The sequence below is a fragment of the Salvelinus fontinalis genome, chromosome 28 (assembly GCF_029448725.1).
Source record: "Salvelinus fontinalis isolate EN_2023a chromosome 28, ASM2944872v1, whole genome shotgun sequence".
Taxonomy (NCBI): Eukaryota; Metazoa; Chordata; class Actinopteri; order Salmoniformes; family Salmonidae; genus Salvelinus; species Salvelinus fontinalis.
In genome coordinates this window covers 1053799-1061549 of record NC_074692.1, presented here as the reverse complement: position 1 = coordinate 1061549, position 7751 = coordinate 1053799, and the positions used below count along the sequence as shown (strand labels likewise).

Sequence of the window (7751 nt, the reverse complement as noted above, 5' to 3'; positions counted from 1 at the left end):
CCGCGAAAGGGGTTATTAAGGAACTGCAGCACCCCTGATCAATTTAAATAAATGTGTCAAAGTCATTGATTGCCTCCCCTATATCTGTCACTTCCTCAGTTTCATTCCCGTGTCTACTTTGATGTGTTTTTTTTTTGTTTCTCTTGTCCAGACGCTGTTCTTGCTTTGTTTATGTCTATTTATTATTAAATCCTCACCATGTACATGCTTCCCGTCTCCCAGTGTCTGTCGTCTCAAGACCGTTACAGAATTGCATGAAGTGCGTTTTGAAAAGGGACATTTTTTCCTGGATCCTAGGCTACAGAAATGGTTCCCCATGTGTGCAACTTCTGTAAATGTCTCTACTCTACTGCTCTATGCCAATACGCAAATGCGGTGATATGCATGCAATGCTTTTATTATAAAGATTATTTATTTGTATTTTTTCTCATGCGTTCAGGTACGGTACCTGATGCCCCGTGTACACTAGCAAACGGTGAATCACCGCTTCCCATTCATTTTCAATGGAAGGAAAGCGGTGAGAAGCAGAGGGCAGTGGGCCACTCAGATGCGAACGTGGCGTGGGAGGCGGTGAAAAAATGCAATATTTCCCAACTTTATGCAAATCAAAAGTTGCGACCACAGGGTGATGACCAACCATAGCGAGTGGTTTCCATGACAAATTTGACGTTATGCGACCCAAGGCGGAAGACTTTCTTCAGCAAAGATGGCTGACAAAAAGCAAATGGAAGCAAATGTCAGTAATTATAACCTCATAACGAATCATGCAAAAAATGTACAGTTAAGATGATTATGTTAGTTAATGTAGAGACAAGCGATTATGCAGATGTTTCTGTCATAAAGTTAATTTACGAAAATCGCTATTTAGCAAGCTAGCTGAATAGCTAAACGTTAGCTGGCTAGCTTTATGGGTGTTGTGACATGAGTATGACATTGTAATTATGTTTGTTTAATGTTTTAGGGACTCCTGAAACAACCAGCATACCAGGCTGTCGTCTTGTGAAACAGTTGATGTAAAACATTTCGCTAGCTAAAGCGTTTACTACAAATTGAATGTACAATTTTGTAAGCTTGCCTTGCTGATATTTGCCATGTAATGCAGCTGATGTAACGTAGCTAGCTAACTATTTTCTTGCTTATTGTGCAGTAGAGGATAAAAATACCTGTATGCATATGGATGTGAAGCTAGCTATGTAGCCAATCTTTGACCCTAAAACGTTTGGTATACATATTAGTTCAGAACCTAGCTATGAACCTCAGCTATCATAGCCAGCTGTATCAACTTCAAATTGGTCTGAATGACATTAATGAAGCCTATGGATTGAGTGTAATATAACTTTGTGCAAAGGATACAAGTCGGATGGATATACATGTAGTTATTGCCATGCATGAGATCCCCACATTGTAGCCTGTACATTTAATATATTGTCTGATCATGTACTCTACCTTGGCAAATAAAGGTGCAGTATTTGTCAGTCATATCCAAAACCAGGAGTATCAAATTCCAGTCTTTGAATGATGCTGTGTCTGCACATATGTATTACAAATATACACTTAAACAGTGTTTCCCAATCCTGGGACATCAATGGGCACACATTGTAACTATGCAATAGACTATAAACATGATTTAACTAGTTAAAGGCTGATTTGTAATTCATATATACAGAAATATAATTTAAAGAACAGTACACTACACTTCCTTTGCATCATGTAAATACTCTAAAACCGGTTAGTCTCAATATCTAATTTCCTTCATCTGCATCGATCTGAGAAACACAGGATAGGTGTAGCATTTAATCAAATGAGACACTTAATTTCAACCAGTAGAGAATGTGAAACGCTTTATTGAAAGAAGTTAATTATCCAAGTGTTATGAATACATAATAGATGTATTATAATTGTAATTTTATAAATACAAGTTCAAGCTGTACTTCAATGCACATCTGGTGTGCATTATAAAAACAGGAAGAAAGAGGTGGCGAGAGAGGTGTAAAAGAGAATGGGAAAGAGGTAACAGAGGATCAGGGAAGACAGCATATGATTAATGAATCACAGTGCTACCCAAATATTCTCTGTTCATCATAATTACATAATAGTGTCTCTAGTGGTGTCTCCTAACCAGCCTTAGGCTCCCAGTCAGCCCAAAGGTTATCTTAAGAGCGGGTGAGTTGGCAATGACTGGACTCAGGGTTGGCATCCTCTCACATCAAGACATACCTGCAGACGAGAGACAGATGGAGACAGAGAGCATGTTTAAGCCTTGTTTTTTTATTATTATTCTGCCAGTCATCAATCATCAGGAGGTGAAATGCAAAGCTGACCTTGGATCATTAATTCTGGGACTACATATATCTGTATTTCAATATAAAGCATCTCTTTAATAATACTTCCTGTTGACCTGACCAAGGTCAACACCTGGGTGGACTTAAAATAGCCTGTTTTGTTTTGTACAGACATCACATCCTTACCTAAACAGAACCCTCACCTGAGATGTAGAAGTCAAAGGGAGAGAAACTGAAAATTGAATAAATGCAGTTGACATAGCTAAGTAAATGGAAGAATAATCTTATTAAAATGTGGGTGGCTCTTAAAAAAATAGCCTTTGGTTGTGCAAAGTGTAGTCTATGGTGTTGCCAGGGAACAGCACGCTCATCGAAGTAGTATCAAATCAAATGTATTTATATAGCCCTTCTTACATCAGCTGATATCTCAAAGTGCTGTACAGAAACCCAAGTACAGAAAGAAGTAGGAGGTGGAGATCTCCTGCACACAGATTGCCTCTCTTGCTGTGTTGTTGGACCCCATCCTTGAAACATCCTGCAGAGCAGCAGACTTCTCCTCTGGCACATGGCAGCGAGCTGTATATCTCCTTCTGGACCTTGTGTCCATCCTCATGAAGTTATGCAGGACACAGGAAGACTTCACACGCCTGAATTCCCCCAAGAGGCAGTCCCAGATGGCTCTGGTCACCCAACCTTGCAGTGCCCTACACGGTAAATATAGGCAATCGTTTTGAAAAAATATCTAGTTACAAGGCATCTGTAGTGTAGTAACCTGGTATATTTATGTTTACCAATAGATGGCAGTATTGACTCAAGACGGGGGTTTGCTTTGCGTTATCCGTAGCCGTTTTCTTTGCCAGATAACCATGCTCGAGAAAGCCTCAGCAAGTTTATGCCAGGTGCATTAGGGTATGTTATTCTAAGTTACCATTAAATACTCCATTAAACACTAAACCATCAATCTAAGAAGCCTCTTGAGATACTAGATATTTGGCGACGAGGATGTCTGCGTTGGATTTGTTTTCCACGAACTCAACTGAGTGTTTAGCGTGCGACGCTGGATGTGCGACTCAAGTGAGTGGTGGAAGATTCTGAAGGGTTGATTCCTTGGATACGGGTAGGACAAATTATTGACTGTGAGGGGAGAGAGAATCGGAAAAGATGGCTTTGGCAACAATAGGCTCGCTACCACCATTTGATCCAAAGAAAATCAGGAATGGGAGGAGTACTGTAAAATAATGAAACATTTATTTGCTGCTAATATAATAACTATTGCCGTTATACAGAAATCCATACTGTACACGTTGTCGGTGCACAAACATACAGCTTACTGAGAAACCTGTTGGGCCCAGATAAACCAGGAGAAAAGCCATTCATAGATCTAGTCGACCTATTAAAATATCTCTTCAACCTCAAACCCAGTGAAATAGTGCCACGATTAAATTTTGATTCACGCATGAGAAAACCTACCAAATCAGAGGGGGAATATGTGGCTGAGTTGAGAACTAGCACTGGACTGTAACTATGTGAATACATTATCGCAAATGCTACGCGATCGGCTGGTGTGTGGGATTAATGATGGCAGGATACATATGCTTGTTATCAGAGCCTAATCTCACGTTTGAGAATGCACTCAAACTGGCCCAGGCCATGGAGTCCACGAATAGAAATGCACTGGAATATTCAGGCAAGGGGCGCAACTGCATGCCATACAGTAAAGGAGAGTAGCTCTGAGCGCGCTGAATTTCAAAGAGGGGAAACAGCGGGGCAGCAGGTCCAGCGCGCTATCGACTGTGCCGCAAAAGCATGCTTGAGCGGCAGTGTCGATATCCGCGATTATAAACCCAGGGTCGTTAGCCAATAGAGGGTGGGTATAATTTGTGGAACGTTCCAAGAGGAATCTGTTCCAAAAACTTAAATAAGGTCCCCAACAAACAACTCATACAAAATTGTATAGTGGCGGAATAAGATACCGAGTAGGGAGTGGGCTATGTAATTAAGTTTTTCACTCACCACGTTTATTCCGAAAAATGTCTGTCTTCATTCTGGGAGCCTCCACCATTTCTCTTTCGTTGTTTTAGTTATTATTTCCAGTGTGTCTGCATTCGCCGGTGAACTCTACTGCGCCTCAATTAGGCTATCGATATGGTTAACATGTAATTTAACTAATGACTGTTAACTCCAATATTTTATGAGCTTGGTGGCTTGTACACAGTTCTTACAGATGATACAGCCTACTCGTAATGCAGAAACAGTGTAATGAAACAGGCAGGGAGCAGGTCTCGAGCCCTCGGCCTTCCGTTCTAGCTCGAAGTCCAGCGCGCTATCGACTGTGCCGCAAAAGCATGCTTGAGCGGCAGTGTCGATATCCGCGATTATAAACCCAGGGTCGTTACACTACTCCTTCCATTCAAAGAGCGCGTCCTCGCTCTAGCTAATAGACTCAACGTCTCATAGGAACGCGCTCACCGGCTAAGTACACGCACTGTCGTGGATGCAAGGTTCGATCACTTCTGACACCAATGTAATGAAACAGGCAGGTAGCAGGTCTTGAACCCTCGATCTTCTAGCCCGAAGTCCAGCGCGCTATCGACTGCGCCAAGTTAACTTGGCTCAACTACCAGACAGTTAATCAGATAAGAGAGATCGGTTCCCAATTTAGCCTAACATTATTTTTACATCTGTGCTAGTAATAAGGCTGGTAGTTGATTTTTAAGGTACAGTTATGATAATGGGGATTTGGAATTAAGATTGAGATTGGATTAAAATATGGGTAATTGGATGGTTAAATATAACCATAGACTGTCTTATTTCTGCATAGGGCCAACAAAACATGAAAAGAAAGGGAAAGATAGACTTATTTTTAAAGAAGGACCCAGTCTACCACCAGCAGGTCAGAGCTTCCACCAGGCAGTCAGTCACATGCCCAGTTCAGAATTTTAGTTTAGCTTCAGTTTGTAATAGATGATTTTGTCAGATTAAGCCTCATGTCTCAGCCTCCAGTATTTATGCTGCAGTAGTTTGTGTCGGGGGGCTAGGGTCAGTCTGTTATATCTGGAGTATCTCTCCTGTCTTATCCAGTGTCCTGTGTGAATTTAAGTATGCTTTCTCTCTTTCTGTCTTTCTCTCTCTCGGAGGACCTGAGCCCTTAGGACCATGCCTCAGGACTACCTGGCATGATGACTCCTTGCTGTCCCCAGTCCACCTGGCCGTGCTGATGCTCCAGTTTCAACTATTCTGCCCGTGGCCATGGAACCCTGTCCTGTTCAGCGGACGTGCTACCTTTCCCAGACCTGCTGTTTTCAACTCTCTAGAGACAGCAGGAGCTGTAGAGATACTCTTAATGATCGGCTATGAAAAGCCAACTGACATTTACTCCTGAGGTGCTGACTTGTTGCACCCTCGACAACTACTGTGATTATTATTATTTGACCATACTGGTCAATTATGAACATTTGAACATCTTGTCCATGTTCTGTTATAATCTCCATCCGGCACAGCCAGAAGAGGACTGGCCACCCCTCATAGCCTGGTTCCTCTCTAGGTTTCTTCCTAGGTTTTGGCCTTTCTAGGGAGTATTTCCTAGCCGCTGTTTTGGGGTTTTAGGCTGGGTTTCTGTACAGCACTTTGAGATATCAGCTGATCTAAGAATGGCTATATAAATACGTTTGATTTAATTTGACTTTAAAATGTTGGTTGTTGATTCAAGTGTGTTCTTGTTTTGATGGCTGTGGAATTTTATTGTGATTATACCCTAATTGTTCTTGTGTTATTTTAATGTAATAGATGTATCAAGGGATGACACAGAGACCTCTGGCTCTGAGCAAGACAGTGAGCCAGAGCTGCCAGGAGATTTCATCGAGCCCCTCCCAAATGCATCAAGCACCAGATATGTTGTTCCAAAAGGACCCACTGGTAGGCCTGTCCTAAACTTTAATCTACACATTTTAGTTAGCAGCTGTTAGTATCTAATCTTGTGGATCCCTTAATTATACTTTTCAATAGAGATATGACACATTATTTAATGTGTATTTCAGACATTTCAAGATCCAGAGAAGAGGGTCCTGTACAGCAGTGTTTGAAAACATTTCCCAGAACTCAGTATGTTAAACTAATTTAAATGTTGAAAGATAATGATTAAATAATTCCCACTGAAACCTTATAACTGTATGAAATTGATTAGAATCATACATTTATTATCTGATGGGTTTGTTTAGGTTTAGTCAGTAAAAGTATAATTAATGAGGTGTTTAGTTTTAGTCAGAATTAGGGTAAAACAATATAAACTGTGCAATATGTCTCTAAAGTGTCTTAAACACAAACTGTCTGAGCAAGATTCGGTGCCGACCTTGGCTAGGGGCCACTGAGAGATTTGGGAAAGGACAGGGAGTGATTCTCACAGTCCCTAATCTTTGTCGGCTGGGTAGCAGGACAGTGTGTGCGTAGGATACCTACTGTTGTGTGAAAATGTATGTGTGTATGAACTCTGTTTGTGTGCAAGAGTATGTGCGTAAGGAGCTAGTATAAAATGAATGGTTTTGTACAACTAACCAGCGCTCTCGTAAATAAACTTTCTGACTATCGTAGCTGGGCCTCCGTCTGATTAATTTCAACCAGTTTCTTACAAATCCTGGGTTTCAGACTGAGTAGTTCATTAAATTGGGTTTATGAACATTGAGAACATAATTCTCGTAACAGTATGGTACTAGGAAAAGGGCTTTCAACAGCTCCTGGTATAAGGACAATTCATGGCTTGAATATTCTGTAACTCAAGATTCAACTTATTGTTTCGCCTGTAGGCATTTTTCTCTGCCTTCACATCAGTCAGGTTTTTGTAACTGGAAAAAAGGCGCTGTTTAAAGATTCGGGGTTTATTCTCCATTTGAAGACAGAGCATCATATCAATGCTATGCATGCTTGGAATCAGCATAAAAGGGCTATTGACAGCAACTCATCGATGTTAGATGTCATAAATGAAGACCGGAAAAATGTACATATATTAAAACAATTGCAGATGTGCTCCTATTAACTGCCACTCAAAATATAACGCAGAGAGGTAATCAAGAGTCTGATGACTCTCACAACAAATGTAATTTTTTGACAAACTTAGAAGAAATAGCAAAGCATGACCCTCTCATAGAGAAAAGTGAATGAATGCATGTGGCAATGCTAAGTACACAAGCCACCAAATCCAGAACAAAGTTCTTGAGGGCTTAGCTGATATGGTACAAAGTCAAATAATAAGAGAAGTAAAAGAAAGTGAGGTTTTTAGTGTAATTGCAGATGAAAGCAAAGATTTAAAAAAAAAAAGAACAAATGTCTTTAGTTGTGATGTACTATTACAACGGACCACCCACGAAAGCTTTTTACACCTTTCAGTCAGCTGAAAGCTTAGATGCAGCACGTCTCACAAAAATGATTATTGATTCCCTGGGAAAACATGGTCTGGACTACAGAAATAATCTTGTG

General features: G+C 40.7%; 2 long non-coding RNA genes across 4 annotated transcripts; one reads left to right on the top strand and one right to left on the bottom strand.

The window, feature by feature from the left end:
- Nucleotides 1-504: 504 nt before the first annotated feature.
- LOC129825922 (uncharacterized) lies at nt 505-6868 on the top strand. Of its 3 annotated transcripts, none has more exons than XR_008754959.1 (4): nt 505-736; nt 962-3356; nt 5420-5665; nt 6069-6868. It is a non-coding gene; the product is annotated as an uncharacterized LOC129825922 (long non-coding RNA). The 3 variants fall into 3 exon arrangements; XR_008754958.1 differs by having other exon boundaries at nt 5420-6197; nt 6320-6868; XR_008754957.1 differs by having other exon boundaries at nt 5420-6868.
- On the bottom strand, nt 2052-4860 carry LOC129825923 (uncharacterized). Its single transcript, XR_008754960.1, has 3 exons — nt 4296-4860; nt 2697-2986; nt 2052-2217 (listed from the first exon to the last, which is right to left on the bottom strand). It is a non-coding gene; the product is annotated as an uncharacterized LOC129825923 (long non-coding RNA).
- Nucleotides 6869-7751: the final 883 nt, after the last annotated feature.